This window comes from Azolla caroliniana, unplaced genomic scaffold (assembly GCF_043228905.1).
Source record: "Azolla caroliniana isolate FFs.n. ecotype wild unplaced genomic scaffold, voAzoCaro1.0.p SCAF_8, whole genome shotgun sequence".
NCBI classification, from domain to species: Eukaryota; Viridiplantae; Streptophyta; class Polypodiopsida; order Salviniales; family Salviniaceae; genus Azolla; species Azolla caroliniana.
The window spans coordinates 1,307,276-1,326,926 of NW_028230443.1; positions in this window are offsets into that span (position 1 = coordinate 1,307,276).

Here is a 19,651-nt window from a genome sequence, read left to right on the forward strand (position 1 = left end):
CGAGAATGGCTGACCTGATTGCTCCGAAGCACGGTGCTAAGCCATCGAGGCATATTTGTACCATTTTTTCATCGTTGATGATGACATTGATCGATCCGAGGGCATCACACAGCTCCTTGATCTTCAAGGTATAGCCGCTGATTGACATATCCCTCTATTGCATGTTGTTTAGCTCCTGTCAAAGTTGGAGCTTTCTTGCAACCGTATTGGCCGAAAAAATCTTCTATAGATTTCCCCAAGCTTCTTTTGGCATTTTCGAATCTTGAATATTGCCGAACATGTGTTCATGGACGCATGACGCAAGGCAATACAACACACGGCTCGCGGTGTCGTGAAGAAAACCGTCCAGAAGCGGAATCGGTGCACCGGAGCGTAGGAACCGGCTCTTCATGCATGCACGTCTTATGTTGTACAAAGAGAGAATTAGGTACATAGAAGATCCTAGGTAGGTAGATTCGGTAGGTAGGAAGTTAATGGGAAACGGCTCCTTCCTTGCCTATAAAAGGAGGGAGACGAGGAGGGGAGAAGGATCGCGGTTAGAGAGGACGAAGTGCTGTCGGGTTGTCGGCCGAAGGCTTCTCTCTTCCATACTCCGTAGCTTCTTTCTGTGCAGGTTTTCGGGAGGCTCGCACTGCTCTGAGGAATGCCCGAGTGCTTCCGGCAGCACCTCCAACCTACTCCTTTCTTTCTGAGTGTTTACGAACAGGCATCGGCATCTGTTCGCCGGCCTGTTCGGTTGTAACCGACTTCGTGCTTCTTGTTGTTTGTCCTTGTTAATATATATATACATACATTCGTGTCTCTCTGCGTTGGTGTCCCACTCGCGTCTTTGTGTCGAAGGGCCGTGCCCTTGTGAATCTACGCCCACACGTAGTGGGTCCCTTCCCTTCTCCTTTGTCTCTTGCTCTTCGGTACAAGACCCCCGAGGCCCCGCCTCATTCCACGCATCCGCGAGGAATACCTCGACATCTTGGTGAACCCGACGTGAAGGAGGCGGCAGAAGAGTAGAAGATGAAGGGGTCGGATCTTGCGGAGGCCATGGCTTCGGCCGTGGATCGGATATTGAGCGCACGCGAGGGCACCGGCGCCCTCGATAGAGCCATTGAGGTGGTCGTCGGCACGATCGGCCGGTTCAGCGGAAAGGATGCCACGAAGTATTTGGCGTCCTACGGGGCAGAAATACTGATGCGGGACATTCCGGAAGAGAGGCGTCTTGTCGGGTTCCCTCGAGTGGCGATGCCGAGCATCCATGCGGAGGTGCTCGAGGTATGGGCGGAGAGCCATACCTGGGAGGAGTTCGAAGGCCGACTGCTAGAAAAATACGGGTTGGACAAAGCGCTCCGGCTTTCGAAACGGGACTTCATGGAATGGGTGGAGTCCCCTGGCAAGGGAAGAAACGCGTCGGCACTCCTCCGGGAGTTTGAGGAACGCTTTGTGCACCTTTCGGCGCTTGACCGAACCGTTCTGGATACGAGCCGAGTCCTACTGTTCGTCAAGTCGGTGGACGAGCGGGACCGGGATCAAGTCGGCTCCTTGCTAGAAACCGAAGACGGGCTGACGACCGACTGGGCTGCGGTTAAGAGAGTCTGTGGCCGTTTCGACAAACGGCGAGAATGGGCTGACAACGGGGCGGCCGGAGCGGGCTCTGTCACAATGAGGAGGCTTGAACCGGCACCGCAAGGGTGAAGGGCAGAGACCCGGGAGTGGCTCGAAACCGGTTCGGCTCCGACCGGCGTGGTCAATGACTCGTCCGGAGGAGCAGCGCTGGAGGAGTTGACGCAGGCGATAAAAGATCTCCGGATCGCCCAGACTCGAAGGGAAGGCGGCGAACCGGCTCGTGACCGACGGCCGACAGCAGGGAACAGGTGCATGTGGTGCGACGAGGTCGGCCACATTCGGAAGGACTGCGGCGATTTCGCAGAGGCGTTGAGGAACCGGGTGGTGTACCTATGGGAAGGCCGGGTGCACGCCGGCGATACCAGAAGGGCCCTAAACCGGAACGACGGGCGAGGGGGTATGAAGAGACTGATGGAAGAGGCAGCGGCCCGACACGTGGAGGCCATCCACCACTCGGCATCGGCCGGTATTCGGGTCGGGGGCAGCGAGGCCCGAAAGGAGAGCAAAGACGGATTCTGGTCGGCAATGCTGGAAGGCCTCGCCGGCGCACGGCTGAGGAAAGATGAAGCGGACCGCACTGAGAGACGGGCCCGGGAAATAACCGGGTGGAGCGACCCAGTCGAGGAGAAGACGGGCTTCGTAGAAGCCGCCTGCTGGAACTACAAGGCTCTGGTAGAAGACAAACGAGTGGGGAAAGCCGGAGCGGCCGGGCCCTCACAACGATACGAGACCCGATTCGGGCAACGACGGAACGAAGCCGGTGGGTCCAGCGTGCAAGATAACCCCAGGAAGGGCGGATACCAATTGGGGACGGAAATAGAAAGGACCACGGACCTACGAAAGGTCCTAGAAGAACGGATCCTCGACAACAAAGTGGAGCTGTCATTGCGGGAGGTGCTAGGGATCGCTAAGAAGGAGTTCCACGACTCCATTGTCGACTTGGTGAAGCGGAAAAGGCTATTGACGAAGACTAGCACTTCTTCGTACAGGAGACGTCCTCGCACCCGGTCATATTAGGGGAACCATACATCACGGCGGCGCGGATGGAGACCAAGGTGCTAGACAACGGTTCGGCCTACGCGAGGGTCAAAAGCCAGGACGGGCGCCATTCGGTCCAATTTTTGACGATGCGACCGAACCACGAGCGAAACCGCGAATCCCTCGGTGGTGAGAACCAGGAGATTTTTAGAGAGGGCTGCCAAGGTGTGGGGCCGAGACAGTCCGGACACTCGGGAAAGACCCCATAGCTGTACGATAGAACCGAAACCGAAGGAACCCTGTACAATAAGTAAAAAATTTTGCTTCTCAAACAACGGAGAGTGTATGATAGTCGGCATCGTTGGCCGAGAAAAGGAAAGGGCGAAGGAACGACTTCGAGCGTGCGGAGTTATCGGCCTGGATGAGGAAATCAGCGGAGCCGTGGAGGCGGTCTCCTTCGACGACACCTTGGGGATGCTGAGGAAGGTAGCCGGAGAAGACCTTAACGAAGACCGGACGATACCGGTATGTTCCGAAGAGATGTACGAAGTCATCGCGAACTTCAGCCAGGGGCTCGGGTCGGATCGGACGGCCCGAGTTAGCACAAAGTACAAGACTGTGGACCGGAAGGTAAGGCCAGTCGCGGCACCCTTACCGGAGGGCAGCAAGTCCCGAATCAGAGGGGTTGCGTCGGACCCCAGTTTACGAGATCCGTTCTGCATAGGACACACCTTCACCGACAGGACGCTCCGGGAGCTCAAGATCGGTGGGGGTGGATTCCTACTGCCGGCGGAAGAAGACCGGTTTTGGAAAATGCTCGGAAGGCACGGGAAAGCCTTCGCATTCTCACCAGATGAGATCGGGTGCGTAGACCCGACAATCGTGGAGCCGATGGTGATATTCACGGTACCGCATGTGCCATGGAATCTCAAGCCGATTCCAGTACCGAGAGCTCACATCCCGAAGTTGATGGAGCTATTAAGGCAGAAAGTCGGTATGGGCATTCTCGAACCGTCGAGTGCCCCATACTCGAACTGATGGTTTACCGTACCGAAGAAAAACGGAACATTGCGCTTCATTCAAGACCTGCAGCCAGTCAACAGAGTGACCATTCGGAACGCAGGAATCGGACCGACCATAGACGAGTTTGCGGAGGCCTTTGCCGGAAGGTCGATTTACTCGGTCGGTGATCTGTACTCGGGGTACGACCAGTTCCAGCTAGCCATGGAGAGCAGAGACATTACGACGATGCGAACTCCCCTCGGCCTAGTGCGAATGTGTACCCTGCCACAAGGAGGGACCAACTCGGTGGCCCACATGGTGAATGCAATGAACAAGGTACTGAGGGATTGCATCCCGGACATCACCATGCCATTTCTAGACGACATCCTGATCAAAGGGTGCCCGGTGGAAGAGAAGGATGGGACACTCGGGCCGGACGGATGCCGGCGGTTCGTGGCAACACACATCGACGACTGCGAGAAGGTGCTACAAAGGTTAGAGGATGAGAGGCTCACCTTCTCCGGGGAGAAATCGGCCTTCGGGCAATCAGAAATCCTGGTGGTCGGACACCTGTGTGGACCCTATGGCCGGAAGCCGTCTCCGGCAAAAGTAGAAGCCAGCTCCGCGATGAAGACCGACTATAGCTCGGTTACGGAGGTTCGGAGATTCCTGGGGGCATGCGCATTCTACCACATATGGATCCCGCATTACGCCCACGTTGCGGAACCGCTATACGGGTTGCTGAAGAAGGGGCGAAAATTCGAGTGGCGAGACGAGCACACGGAGTCGGTCCGGAAACTGAAGGAAGCTCTTGCGGCAGCACCGGCGCTCCGGAAGGCTGTCTACGAGAAGGGTACCTCGGTATACATAATGGTGGATACGAGTCCGACCAGGATCGGATGGGTCGTCAACCAAGAAAACGAGGACGGCATTCGGTTCCCGATCTGATTCGGCGCGAAGGTCCTCAGTGAGCGACAACGAGGGTACGCCCAGGTTAAACGCGAACTCTAGGGTATCGTTTCGGCAGTAAAGGCCGACAAAGACTACCTGATTGGGACAGAAGTGATTATCGAGACGGATTGCCTGCCAATTCTCGGCATGGTTTCCGGATGCGCGACACCGGACCTGGCGATGCTCAGGTGGATAGCATACATCAAGTCCCTGGACCCGGAAATACGACACATTTCCGGAAAGGACAACACCATGGCCGACATGCTTTCGAGGGCGAGGTTTGATGACGAGGGCGGCATGGTTTCGGAGGACGAAGAAGTCGGGGTGGACTTCTTCGAGGCAGCGTACGTGACGACCGATGGGACGAGCACTCCGGCACTTAACGGCTTCGACGAGAGCAAGTACGACGGCGAGTGGCTACAGATTGGTGGTTTCTTAAGGACCATGACGCCGGATGCGTCATGGACGAGGGACGAGACCAACCGGATCCGGAAGAAAGCATACCGATTCTTTCTCCGGGACGGATACTTATGGAAGCACCCGAAGAAGAGGAACGGCGTCCCGCTCCAGGTGGTGGCGATGAAGGAAGAACAGGAGGAGCTGCTGACAGCCTACCACGACAGCCCTTGGGCTGGACACCGTGGAACATGGGCCACGTTCGAGAAGATAAAGGGGAAGTACTGGTGGCCGAGACTATACCGGGACGTGCATCGGTTCGTGACAACTTGCGAGAGCTGTCAGATGCACTCCGTAGTACGACATCGGGACAAGCTTCACCCTACGTACCCTCCGACCATCCACTTCAAATGGATGGTAGATCTGGTGACGATGCCGATGGGAATGGGACAGATGCGGTACCTGGTCTTGGCTCAGGAAGATCTGACGAACCAGGTGGAAGGCCGAGCCCTTCAGAACAAAACGACCGCGGCCGTATGTCGGTTCCTGATCGAGGACGTGATATGCCGGTACGGGTGCGTCAGGAAGATCGTGGCTGATCGCGGGGAGTTGGACACCGAAGAGGCTGAGGAGTTGTTCGACCGGCTAGGAGTCAAGCTCTAGCTTACCACTGCGTACAATCCGGAGGCGAATGGGAAGGTGGAGAGCGGACACGGACCGATCGTCAAGGCGTTAGTTCGGGCATGCGGAGGGCAAGTCGGGAACTGGCCGCGGCTGCTGCCTTACGCGTTGTGGGCTGACCGAACTACGCACAGTTTGGTAACCGGATTCATGCCGGCAGAGCTCATGTTTGGGCAGAAGCCGATCATGCCGATGGAACGTACGATCTCCTCGTGGGCAACCGTGGACTGGAGAGACGAGATGAGCCGGGAGGAACTGTTGGCGGCGCGCATACGACAGCTCGAGCGAAGACCGGAGGACGTGGAGCAGGCTGCGGGAAAGCTTCGGGTGGCAAGGACGAGGAACAAAGCCCGGTTCGACCGGACGCACCGGCTCTGACCAAAGAAGATCGAGGAAGGTGACTGGGTGCTAGTCTACGACAACAGCCTCGACAACCAGAACCGAGCGACACGGAAGTTCGCAAGAAGGTGGTTCGGGCCTTACGTGGTACAAAGCGCCAACGACAATGGGACGTACCATCTGGCGGAACTCGACGACACGAGAATGGCGATACCGGTAGCTGGGAAGCGGATCAAAGCGTTCAAAAAGCGTCACGACGACGAGCCGGATCCGGTTAACCTGGACAGCGGCGACGAACGATCCGAAACCGAGGAAGAACCGACGGGCGGGGAATTAAGGCTGGACCGGTTTTCTCCGTCCCAACTCAATTTGGCGCATGCCGGTGGATGCGCGGTTAGGTGGGGGCGGATGTCGTGAAGAAAACCGTCCACAAGCGGAATCGGTGCACCGGAGCGTAGGAACCGGCTCTTCATGCACGTACGTCTTATGTTGTACAAAGAGAGAATTAGGTACATAGAAGATCCTAGGTAGGTAGATTCGGTAGGTAGGAAGTTAATGGGAAACGGCTCCTTCCTTGTCTATAAAAGGAGGGAGACGAGGAGGGGAGAAGGATCGCGGTTAGAGAGGACGAAGTGCTGTCGGGTTGTCGGCCGAAGGCTTCTCTCTCTTCCATACTCCGTAGCTTCTTTCTGTGCAGGTTTTCGGGAGGCTCGCGTTGCTCTGAGGAATGCCCAAGTGCTTCCGGCAGCACCTCCAACCTACTCCTTTCTTTCTGAGCGTTTACGAACAGGCATCGGCATCTGTTCGCCGGCCTGTTCGGTTGTAACCGACTTCGTGCTTCTTGTTGTTTGTCCTTGTTAATATATATATACATACATTCGTGTCTCTCTGCGTTGGTGCCCCACTCGCGTCTTTGTGTCGAAGGGCCGTGCCCCTGTGAATCTACGCCCACACGTAGTGGGTCCCTTCCCTTCTCCTTTGTCTCTTGCTCTTCGGTACAAGACCCTCGAGGCCCCACCTCATTCCACACATCCACGAGGAATACCTCGACAACGACCTACTCCCATGCTGGGTAGTTGGCGTGTGTTGGGTTGGGTTGCGTTTCATGGGCTCCGTCGATGTAGCTCCAGTAACCTTGTCCTACAAGGTATTGATGCATCTTGTACTCCCAAGATGTGAAGTTTAACCTGTTGAGCTTCTTCGTAGGAAGAGTGCTTCCCATATGAGTATTCATGATGACTTCTTCTCTGTTTTTCAACCGGTTCTGTTGATCGTCGATGTGTAGCACAACACAGTCAATTAAGCTTGATCAGATAACCACACGCTCTGATACCACCTAAAGGAAGAAAGGCGTAGATGGTGTTATGCAGCGGAAGTAAGCTTTGTGTGTGTGTGTGCACGTGATGCAACACACACACACACACACACACACACACACACACACACACACACACACAGAGCTCTAAACAAGAAATCTGTACGTTACATCCAACATTTACTCATTTACAAAAGGTTGGTTTTAAATACCAACTATTCTAGGGCAAATGCCCTTTCTACTAATTATAAATCTATCCTAATAAGTTGTCCACTGACTAGTGTGAACACTGTCCCTATGGGAAGTTGAGTTCGATTCTTAACAGAAGAAAAGGAAGAAGAATTGGTCTATGGTAGTATGTATGAAGTATGCAAATATATGCATTTGAATATTATCGGGTTCGGAATTGGAAAGTGGAACCACATGGCTTGCAAAGGAACTTTTCTATGGGCACAATGCCTATGAAGAGTGAAAATTAACCAATAAAATGTATGCCTTGTCCTATTGATGAGTGTAAGACCAACATACGATTAGTTAGATAGGTCAGACAAGGAATTGCATAATGCATGTGTATATACTCTCTTTTAGGATTTCAACATGGATTTATTTTAATATCTCAAAAACATGTTACAACATTTGAGAGGAACTTCTATGAGGAGATCTTGTTTTTTTTCATATGAAAGGGTTAAGGGAACTTTGCAAATCCTTGGCCTCTTAGGAAATTTTGTTAGGCAAGCTTGTCTTCTTAGCACTCTATTTATGCAATTCCTTTCCATTCTTTACACATGTATAAAGAATAGACGATGGTCTCTTGCAAGACATTAGGGAAAACTCTTGGTATTTTATTCACAAACTTTACATTTTTAGCTTGAAAATCTCGTTGGCTTTAATGTTGGAAATTTAAAAAGGGCAATTGGTCTGTTGAAGATAATGTGACCACTATTTTATTGTACATGATATAAATGGCATGGGAAATATACTTCAACTTATATTTCATAAACTTTTTTTTTCCCAAAAAGAAGCTACTTTCCCATTAGTTAGGATGAAGCCTGCAATCAACATCCAAATCTCCTGGAATGTTGTCAACTCTCTAGGTTAGCAACACAAAGGTCGCAAACCTAATCACCAAGTATCCATCCTATCAAGGAAGATTGTGGTTGGAGGATTGGGTTTACTATTTAACACTCACAATTGGTGATAACTTAATTATTGGACTTAATCGACTATAATCGAATGTACTGAGATAAATCTCTGTTATTCCATCGGCCACAACTGATCGACTTACACAGATAATAAACGCAACATAATTAAATGAAAGTCATAGAGTTCCTCAAACAAAATAACTAAATTAACTTTAATGTACTTACAGATCGATGTCTTTTTACAATGCCCTATGCCCCGTTTTATAGGCGGCATGGGAAGTTTACGTCAAGAAAATATAATATGCCATTCGGCAAGAACAAAACTCTAACAATTAAACTACCCAATATTTATACTTGGCATTATTTATTTTCGGCTACTATCCTCGTTCGACTATTCTTTTCTGGTTCCATACTTGTCCGACTACTCTTTCGACTATTCTCCTTTTATACTTCGATTCTACCAATCATTCGACCTTTCGGCCCTTTCCGCACCTTGGGTTGACTTGGCTAGGTAACATAACCTGTTGGGATTTCGGTCCCTCCGGATGGGATGTCCGGAAATGAATGACGGCAAGCCCGGTTACGGTTACGGAACCAGAGGATGAAGAGTACCCGGCATGAAGCCGGATGAAGAGTACCCGGCATGAAGCCGGATGAAGAGTACCCGGTTACGGAACCGGATGAAGATACAGGCCCGGTGAGAGTACTCACCGGATGTGGGGACATATTTATGAATCTGTTTTCCAAGAGCCCTTTGAGGCTATATTTGTAAATAGCCCGAAAGTCATATGTGTATAAATATGACTTAGGGCAAACTGTTTATGGCTGTTGTATGTTGTTGCCTATTGTGTATTGCCACTCTGATGTGTGCAAGAGTGAAGAGAGCAGCCGAGAGAGAGAGAGAGAGAGAGAGAGAGAGACGAAGAGGTCGTTGCCTCTGTGTATTACCGCCGCCTATGGCGAAGACAGTGAGCTCAAGGTTGTTGCCTTGTAGCTTCACCATTGTACATCTCTGTTTATAGTGACAGTTGGAGTCTGAGGACTCCCGTGGTTTTTTCCCATTTAGGGTTTTCCACGTAAAACATCCTGTGCACTCTTCTCTCTATTGTCTTCGTGCTTTTTGAATTTCCTGTTTTCTGTGAGTTGATCCTATTCCTCGGTTGTGGCCGAGCACCGTGTTCAACAAATTGGTATCAGAGCAAGGTTAACACAGAAAATGGAAGGCGGCGGTAGTGGGCCTCCGGGCATGATGGTGTTGAACTCACAGAACTACGCCGACTGGAAGATAAAGATGGAAGACCTTCTCATCGTCCGAGACCTGTACGAACCGATCGACAATGCCGAGATACCCAAGGGGGTAATAGAGTCGGAGTGGAAGCTCCTGAACCGGAAAGCCGTAGCGACGATCCGGCAATATGTCGATGTAAGTGTTCTGCAACATGTGGCGAACGATACGAACGCCTATGAGATGTGGCAGAAGCTGTCTGGACTGTATGAGAGGAAGAATGCTCTGACCCGGACCTCCCTGATGAGGAAGATAGTGAATCTTAAGTACCGGGACGGCGAGAGCATGGTCGAACACGTCAGCACGTTCATGGGGTTTGTGAACCAGCTTGCGGCGATCAAGTTCCCGTTGGATGACGCAATGCAAGCCATCATGCTGATGTGTACCCTTCCGGAGAGCTGGGAGAACTTGGTAGTTACTCTCAGCACCTCCTGTAAGGAAGAGAACTTGTCTTTACTAACGGTAAAGACAAGTATTCTAAATGAAGAAGCGCGTCGGAGAGATAAAGAACCGGCCTCCGACTCGAAGGCGCTGCTTACCGAATCGGAACGGGGAAGACAACGGAACCGGAGTCCGCAAAGACAGGAGAAGTCGGGGACACGGTCGCAGTCGAGGGGAAGACCTACATGCTTCTACTGTGGGAAGCCGGGGCATTTCCAGAAGAACTGTCGGCATTTCCGGAAAGACAACGGAACCGACGGTACCGATTCGAAGAAGTCACCGGAGCGAAACGGTGCATACCGGGGAGCCACGGACCGGAGAGGTCCGGATCGGCGAGGGCAGGACCGGAAAGGAACGACGGCACTTGCGGCAAGTGAAGAAGAGATAATGCTCATTACCGAAGAGAGGGAGCTGAACCTTGCCGGTGAAGAGATGACCTGGGTGGTCGATTCCGGAGCGTCGTTCCACCTGACCCCGGAGAAGAAATAATTCTCATCCTACACAGCCGGTGAGCACGGCTGTGTCCGGATGGGAAATGAAGGTACATGCCGGATTGCCGGCATAGGAGACGTGTGGATGATGACATCAACTGGATGCAAGATGCTGCTGAAGGATGTCCGACACGTTCCGGAGGTTCGATTGAACCTGATTTCGGCCGGGAGGCTAGACGATGAAGGCTACACGGGTAGCATCCGGAACGGTGTCATGAAGTTCAGCAAAGGGAGCCTGATAGTGGCTCGGGCCCGGAAAGTCAACACACTGTACCTGATGAATTCCCGGCTATGTCCGGAGGAGCTGAACGTGGCAGCTGACACTGCCGGTGAGCTGTGGCACAAGAGACTGTGCCACATGAGCGAGAAGGGGATGAAGAGGCTTGCCGAATACAACCTGATACCGGTAAAGCACGTACACCTGGGGAAGTGTACCGACTGTCTGGCCGGTAAGCAAAACCGGACCTCCTTCCGCTCAAGACCACCGATGAGACGTAGTGTACCATTGGAGTTGGTACACACTGATGTGTGTCAGGTAGAAACGAAGTCACATGGCGGAGCCCAGTACTTCGTAACATTCATAGATGACCATAGCCGGAAGCTGTGGACGGCACCGTTGAAGACAAAGGACCAAGTATTGTCCGTCTTCAAAGAACTCCACGCGAGAGTGGAAAGAGAATCCGGCAAGAAGCTGAAAGCACTACGAGCGGATAACGGAGGAGAATACCGAGGGCAATTTGAGGAGTATTGTCGTTCGATGGGAATCCGGCTCGAGTTTACTGTGCCGAAGACGCCAGAAGTGAACGGGCTGGCCGAGAGGATGAACCGGACCATAATGGAGAGGGTCCGGAGTATGCTAGCACATGCGAAATTACCCAAGGGATTTTGGGCTGAGGCAATGTCGACGGCGACATATGTGATAAATAGATTACCCTCAGTACCCCTGGATGGAGACACGCTGTCGTAGTGTAGGTTGCACACTATGTGGAAATTATATTTTTGTCCCTCCGGATAGTGAATGGAGTGCTCGGTGAGAACCGGAAGAAAACGGCATACCGGCAAGGAGGAAAACGGCATACCGGCAAGGAGGAAAACGACATACCGGCAAGGAAGAAAACGGCATACCGGCAAGGAAGAGCCGGATAAAGAGACATAAATGTAAAATAAAAGGAAATACTCACTACTGCGCAGGGCGTGATTCAAACTCTGCACCTCCACGTTGACAAACCCCAACCTTACCATTACATTAACTTATCTTAAGTGTTTTAAATATAGATTTAATACGTATAAGACCTTTATTTATGCATACCTTTATTAAAAGGTAAATCGTGTATTTTTTTAATATATGAAAAGGAAAAAACACGAGACACTAAAAATAACTCATGCACATCTAGCGTGCATGAGCCCTATACTTAGGAAATAAAAAAGCATCACATGCACATTTAGTGGACATGAACACTTTTTGTAAAAAAAAAAAAAAAGCATGAAGCCATGCTTAGCTCTTCCTTCCTTATATATGGAGGAGAGAAATATGTAAAGGGTTGTTGATTATTTGGATTAAGTATTAATCAATACAAAAATTATTCGTGGGATTCACGATTTATACATCTACTTCTCTCTTAACACCCTAAGTACCAATTAATATAGTTTACTCGTGTGATTCACGAGTTTCTTATCTTTCTCTTTGCTATTTACTCATATAATCTCTATCTCACGAACTTCTTTCTCCTAGTCCAAGACCTCTGTGGTTCCCACCCGACTCACGCAACGATCCGGAGCCGAAAGGCACGACACAGTTGGTGAACCCGACGTGAAGACGGGTGGCAAGGAGATGGAGGCTCAACAAGCTAACAATATGATGGCGATGTTCGAACGGATGCTTCAAGAACAACGCACGATGTCGGAGATTTCGGCATCAGTAGAGCGGCTCGTGCAACGCAACGGGCAATTTAATGGTAAGGATGTGTCGCGATATTTGCAGGACTACAAGGCGGAGATACTCCGGTGCCGGGCTTCGGAAGTACTGCAAGTGACATCCTTTAATCGGGTGGCGACCGACGGGCTTCAAGGGAGTATCCACGGGTTGCAACAACAAAATCCGACGTGGGAAGCATTCGAAGAGGCGTTAAAGACCACGTTTGCCATCGAGGACTCCTCCAAGGCAACGCGGAGGGGATTCGAGGATTGGGTGGAAACGTCAGGTAAGGGGCTGAAGGTCCTCGAAGTGTTTTCGACATTCGAAAGTCGGTTCAGGAGGTTGTCCGCGAGAGATCAAACTATTCTTGCACCGGACAAAGTCATCATGTTTTTGCGAGCTGTGGACGTCCGGGACCGGAAAGATCTCAGAGTGCTTCTTGAGGACACGACCACCGAAAGCGGCCTCACCGAAACATGGGAAAGCGTGCGGGATATCGTCGCGCGGTACACGAAGAGGGGGCAATGGCTTGCCAACGAAGAAAAGAGGGTTTCGGAACCGATTCCGAAACCGAGAACGGGACTGGAAGACCATCAACCGAGGGCTCGGGAGATTACGGCCGAGAAGGGAGTCGACGCGTCTACGGTGGAGCAGCTGCTGAAGGAGATGGAGAATCTAAAGATCGCGATGGTGAAGAAGTCGGATGACCGCCCCACAAGCTCCAAATATACGGATCGACGGTGCATATGGTGCGATAGCGCCGAACACGATCGGAGGGATTGCGACGACCATAAGGAGGCGCTACGACGGGATCTCATCTACTACGAGGGAAACCGGATTCATTCGATGGACTCTCGGAAGCCACTCCGACCGAACTTCCGGAAAGGCGGCATGAAGAAGGTGCTCGAGGAGGAGTTAGCGGCAAGAAGCAACTATGCGACAACCGCGGGAATATGTGTCGGGGAGTCATCGGGAGCGAAGGCGTCTTTCTGGCCGGAGGTGCTAGGAAACACCGAGAAAACCGACTCCAACGATATCCGAAACACCGCGGAAGGCGTCCGGGAAGCTACGGGATGGGAGTGCCCTGTCGACAAGAATAGCATATACGCCCTGTGTCAATTACATGAGGTGTATGTGGACGAGAAACGACGGCGCACGGAGGATGCGGCCGGACCATCGAAGATACCGGAAAGCTGGAACTCCGGAGGTAAGGGAAAAGAAAAGGCGACTCCGGCATTCAAGCTCGCCTCGGACATAGAACAACAAACCGACTTGAAAAGAGTGTTCGAGGAAAGAATCTTGGATAGCCGGGTAGATTTTTCGCTGCGGGAACTACTCGGAATAGCGAAGAAGGAGTTTCACGATCTTCTCGTGGATCTCGTGAAAAGGAAGAGACAAAGTACGGAGGAAAATGCTCCAAGGGTGAATGCAAATACCGTTTCAATGAACGACACCAAAGTGGAAGGCGAAATTCCGAACTCCCACTATACAAGGCCACACTGGGCACGTGCGACTACGGAGACTCCGGTCCGAATCGGCAACATCAAAGAACCCGTGCTAGCATTGGTTGATCACGGATCGGAGATCAACTTGATGTCCAAGGAGTTCTACCGAAAGGGGAAGTGGCCTATAAACACCAACCATGGATGGAAGATTCGGGCAGCCACGAAAACGACAGAAGACCTATTTGCGGCTTGTCCGGATGTGACGGTAAAGATCGGGGATGTCGAAATTGACCAAAATTTCTTTGTGCAGGATGAGGTTTCACATTCTGTCATCCTCGGCCAACCCTTTATCACGGCTTCACGGATGGAGACGAAGGTGCTCGATAGTGGTGCGGCTTTTGCGCGAATTCGGAGCCAAAACGGAGGGAAATCCGTCCAATTCCTAACGGTGCCGGCAAATCACGAAAGGAACAAGAGGGAACTCATGTCCCAAGTGAGAATGGATTTTTAAAGCGGACTGTTGCGGAGTGGGGAAGTGATAGTCCGAGAAGCCCTGATACCCCACACAGGAAGAAAACTCTCGGAGCAAAACAAGTACGAATCGGCCCGGATGGGGCATCTACGTACACGGCCGTAACCGGAGGAATGAAGAAACAATACCGACAAGTGGAGGATAAGTTACGGTCGGCATCAATAATAAAAGAAGACGAAGAAATCGTGGGAGTGATCGAGGAAGTGTTCTATGGGAATACACTACAACGGCTTGAAGAGCTTGCGGAAGATAAAAGCCAAGGGAACCGGATAGTCCCGGTGGAATCGGTCGAGATGTACGAGATCGTTGCGAAAATGGGGCCGGATGCGCTCCGCATAGAAGAAGCAATGGTAAGTACGAAATACAAGACCGTGGAGAAGAAGGTGAAACCGGCCGCGGGACCACTACCCGCCGATAGCGAACAAAAGAAGAAAGAAGTCTCGGGAGATCCAACACTTCGGAAGTCCGTGGATATCGGACATGCCTTCACAGATGAGACCCGGAAGAAACTTCGGATCGGTGGAGGTGGGTTCCTCTTACAAGAAGAAGAAAAACGGTTTCGAGAGATGTTGGAGCAACATGGCAAAGCATTCGCGTTCACATCGAGGGAGATCGGATGCGTTGATCCAAAGATAGTGGAGCCGATGGTGATTTTCACGATTGATCATGTACCGTGGAACCTGAAGCCGATTCCGGTGCCACGGGCGCATATTCTGAAAGTCATCGACTTGCTCAAGGAAAAGGTGGCGATGGGGATTCTAGAGCCATCAAGTGCTCCGTACTCAAATCGATGGTTTACGGTTCCGAAGAAGAATGGGTCACTCCGATTCATCCAAGACTTGCAACCGGTGAACAAGGTCACGATCCGGAACTCGGGAGTCGGTCCGATAGTGGACGAATTCGCGGAAGCTTTTGACGGACGTGCGATATACTCCATCGGGGACCTATACTCGGGGTATGACCAATTCCAACTAGCCGTGGAGAGCCGAGACATCACTACCATGCGGACACCGATAGGACTAGTTCGAATGTGCACACTACCACAAGGAGCGACAAACTCGGTTGCACATATGATGAACGCGATGAACAAGGTGCTTCGAGATTGCATCCCGGAGATAACGATGCCGTTTCTAGATGACATTCCGATGAAAGGATGCGCGGTGGAAGAAAAAGATGAGACTATGGATGATCGGGGATGCCGAAAGTTCGTGGTCGACCATATTCATGATTGCGAGAAAGTGTTGCGAAAGCTAGAAGATGTGCACCTAACACTTTCCGGGGAGAAATCGGCATTCGGGCAAGAAGAAATATTGGTGGTCGGACATCTATGTGGACCCTACGGCCGAAGACCGTCACCAACAAAGATCGATGCGATTCAAGCTATGAAGGAAGTATGTGAGTCAACATCGGAAGTCCGAAGGTTTCTGGGTGCGTGTGCATTCTATCACATATGGATTCCGCACTATGCACATATAGCGGACCCGCTCTATCACTTGTTGCGGAAAGGTAAGAAATTCGAGTGGAAACCGGAACACACTAAAGCCATGAGGAAGCTCAAGAAGACACTATGGAGGGCGGAATCACTTAAGAAGCCAAGCTACGAGCGGCCAATCATAGTAACGGTTGATACAAGTCCAACCGGTATCGGGTGGGTCATCAATCAAGCCGACTCGGATGGTTCGCGGTATCCGATCCGATTTGGAGCAAAGGTCCTCAACGAAAGGCAACGCGGATATGCACAAGTCAAAAGAGAATTGTGGGGAGTGGTGTCGGCGATAAAATCGGATCGGGATTATTTGATCGGAGCTGAAGTGGTGATCGAGACGGATTGTCTTCCGATACTCGGGATGATGCGGTGTTGTACGATACCGGATGTGGCTATGCTAAGGTGGATTGCATATGTCAAGTCACTCAATCCGGAGGTTCGACACATCTCGGGGAAGGACAACGCGGTAGCGGACATGTTATCGAGGGCGCGGTTTGAAGACGACATAACCGAATCAGATAATGAAGAAGTTTCCGAAGACTACTTCACGTCAGAACACATATGCCGAGTGAACGTGATCCGAGAATCCGGGAAGAAGAATACGAGGGGGAAACCTTGATGATCGGGAAGATGCTACAAGAGGTCGAGGATTCAACCAATGATAAAGAAAGGAGAGCCGAGATCCGAAGGAAGAAGAGGCAAGTCCAAAAGTTCTTCTTGGAAAACGGTTTAATATGGAGGACGCCGAAAAGACCGGATGGGATACCACTTCGAGTAGTCGGGACGAAAGAGCAACGAAACCGGATAATGTCCGAGTTCCACGAATCCGATTGGGCTGGACATCGAGGAACATGGGCAACTTTTGTGAAAATCAAGCAAAGATATTGGTGGAAGAACATGTATAAAGATGTCGCGGAGTTCACAGAAAGCTGCGAGAAATGTCAAGTCTACTCCGGGGTCCGACACCGAGATGAGCTGCATCCGACATTCTCACCGACAATCAACTTCAAGTGGATGGTCGACATTGTAGCTATGCCGACCGGGATTGGACAAAAGAAATACTTGGTGTTAGCTCGAGAAGATCTCACAAACCAAGTTGAAGGTCGAGCGCTTCGGAGGAAAACGTGTGCCGCGGTGTGCCAATTTCTTTTGGAAGAAGTGTTTTGTAGGTACGGCTGCGTAGGACAAGTGATTGCGGACCGGGGAGAACTCGACTCGGACAAAGCTAGGGGATTCTTCGCCAAACATGGAGTTCGGTTAACGTTGACAACGGCCTACAATCCGGAGGCCAACGGGAAGATCGAACGAGGACATAGTCCGATCGTGAAAGCACTTGCGAAGGCATGCGACGGAAGGGTGAAGGATTGGCCACAAATGCTTCCGTATGCACTATGGGCGGATCGGACGACGCATAGCTCCGTGACCGGTTACATGCCGGCAGAACTCATGACCGGACAAGCACCGGTAATGCCAACGGAAACCGCAATCGCGACATGGACAATACTACCGTGGAAGGAAGAGATGAGCCGGGAAGAACTACTAGCGGTCTGGATACGACAACTGGAGGGAAGACCGAAAGATGTAGCGGAAGCGTCACGCCGACAACAAGAAGCACGGTTCCGGAACAAAAGCCGGTTCGACACAAAGCACCGATTACGACCGAGGAGGATTGAAGAAGGAGATTGGGTGATCGTCTATGATAGTAGCTTGGACCATCAACATACAACGATGCGGAAATTCGCGAAAAGGTGGTTCGGGCCGTACGAGGTTCGGAAGGTCTTCGACAACGGGACGTACCGACTGTCCGAGTTGGATGGAACAATACTACGAGTGCCTATAGCCGGGAAGCGGGTGAAGATTTTCAAGAAGCGGACCGACGACAAACCTTATGTGATCCAAGTCGAGGCCGACAACGAGGAGCAATCGGACGAAGACCACAATGATGCGGGAAGCGAAGAAAGTGGATTACAACTCATAGTCGACATAAGGGGAGAATCGGAGGAAGCTTCAGATGAAGACGGATATGAAGAATCAAGAACTTCGGCACATACCGGAGGATGTGCGGGTTTGGAGGGGGCGAGTGTCGTAGTGTAGGTTGCACACTATGTGGAAATTATATTTTTGTCCCTCCGGATAGTGAATGGAGTGCTCGGTGAGAACCGGAAGAAAACGGCATATCGGCAAGGAGGAAAACGGCATACCGGCAAGGAGGAAAACGACATACCGGCAAGGAAGAAAACGGCATACCGGCAAGGAAGAGCCGGATAAAGAGACATAAATGTAAAATAAAAGGAAATACTCACTACTGCGCAGGGCGTGATTCAAACTCTGCACCTCCACGTTGACAAACCCCAACCTTACCATTACATTAACTTATCTTAAGTGTTTTAAATATAGATTTAATACGTATAAGACCTTTATTTATGCATACCTTTATTAAAAGGTAAATCGTGTATTTTTTTAATATATGAAAAGGAAAAAACACGAGACACTAAAAATAACTCATGCACATCTAGCGTGCATGAGCCCTATACTTAGGAAATAAAAAAGCATCACATGCACATTTAGTGGACATGAACACTTTTTGTAAAAAAAAAAAAGAAGCATGAAGCCATGCTTAGCTCTTCCTTCCTTATATAAGGAGGAGAGAAATATGTAAAGGGTTGTTGATTATTTGGATTAAGTATTAATCAATACAAAAATTATTCGTGGGATTCACGATTTATACATCTACTTCTCTCTTAACACCCTAAGTACCAATTAATATAGTTTACTCGTGTGATTCACGAGTTTCTTATCTTTCTCTTTGCTATTTACTCATAATTAATCTCTATCTCACGAACTTCTTTCTCCTAGTTCAAGACCTCTGTGGTTCCCACCCGACTCACGCAACGATCCGGAGCCGAAAGGCACGACAACGCCACAGAGAGTGTGGACCGGTAAGGAAGTGTCCTACCGGCATCTGAAGGTGTTCGGGTGTCTCGCATACGTGCATGTGGCAAAGGACCGGAGAGGAAAGTTAGATCCAAAGACCCGGCCATGCATATTCCTCGGTTATGGCGACGACGAGTTCGGCTACCGAGTATGGGACCCGGTCGACAAGAAGATATTCAGGAGTCGAGATATCATCTTCATGGAGGACAAGACACTCGCCGACTGGGAGTCGGAGAAGAAGATGAAGAGCTCCAAGTCGACCGGTGAGAATCAACTCTACGAGGAGCAGTCCCGACCGGCAAGGGACCGGTTAGCACTCGAGGATCCGGCCGAAGACGGTGAAGAAACAGAACCGGCCGAGGAAGATGAAACTGATACCGGAACCGGCCCCGATCCCGAAATGGATTCGGATGAAGAGAAAACGGAGGAGCCGGTTACCGAAGCTCCGGAACGGAGATATCCTCTCAGAGAGAGAAGGGCCCCCCGAAGATTTTCGGATCCAGAGCACGTGTTGCTGACCGACGAGGGGGAGCCGGAGAGCTTTGAAGAAGCAAAGCATGACACCCAGAGCCGCAAGTGGTTGAGTGCCATGCAGGACGAGATGGATTCCCTGCATGAGAACCACACATATGAACTTGTGGAGTTGTCGAAAGGAAAACGGGCACTTCGAAACAAGTGGGTGTTCAAGCTGAAACCGGGAG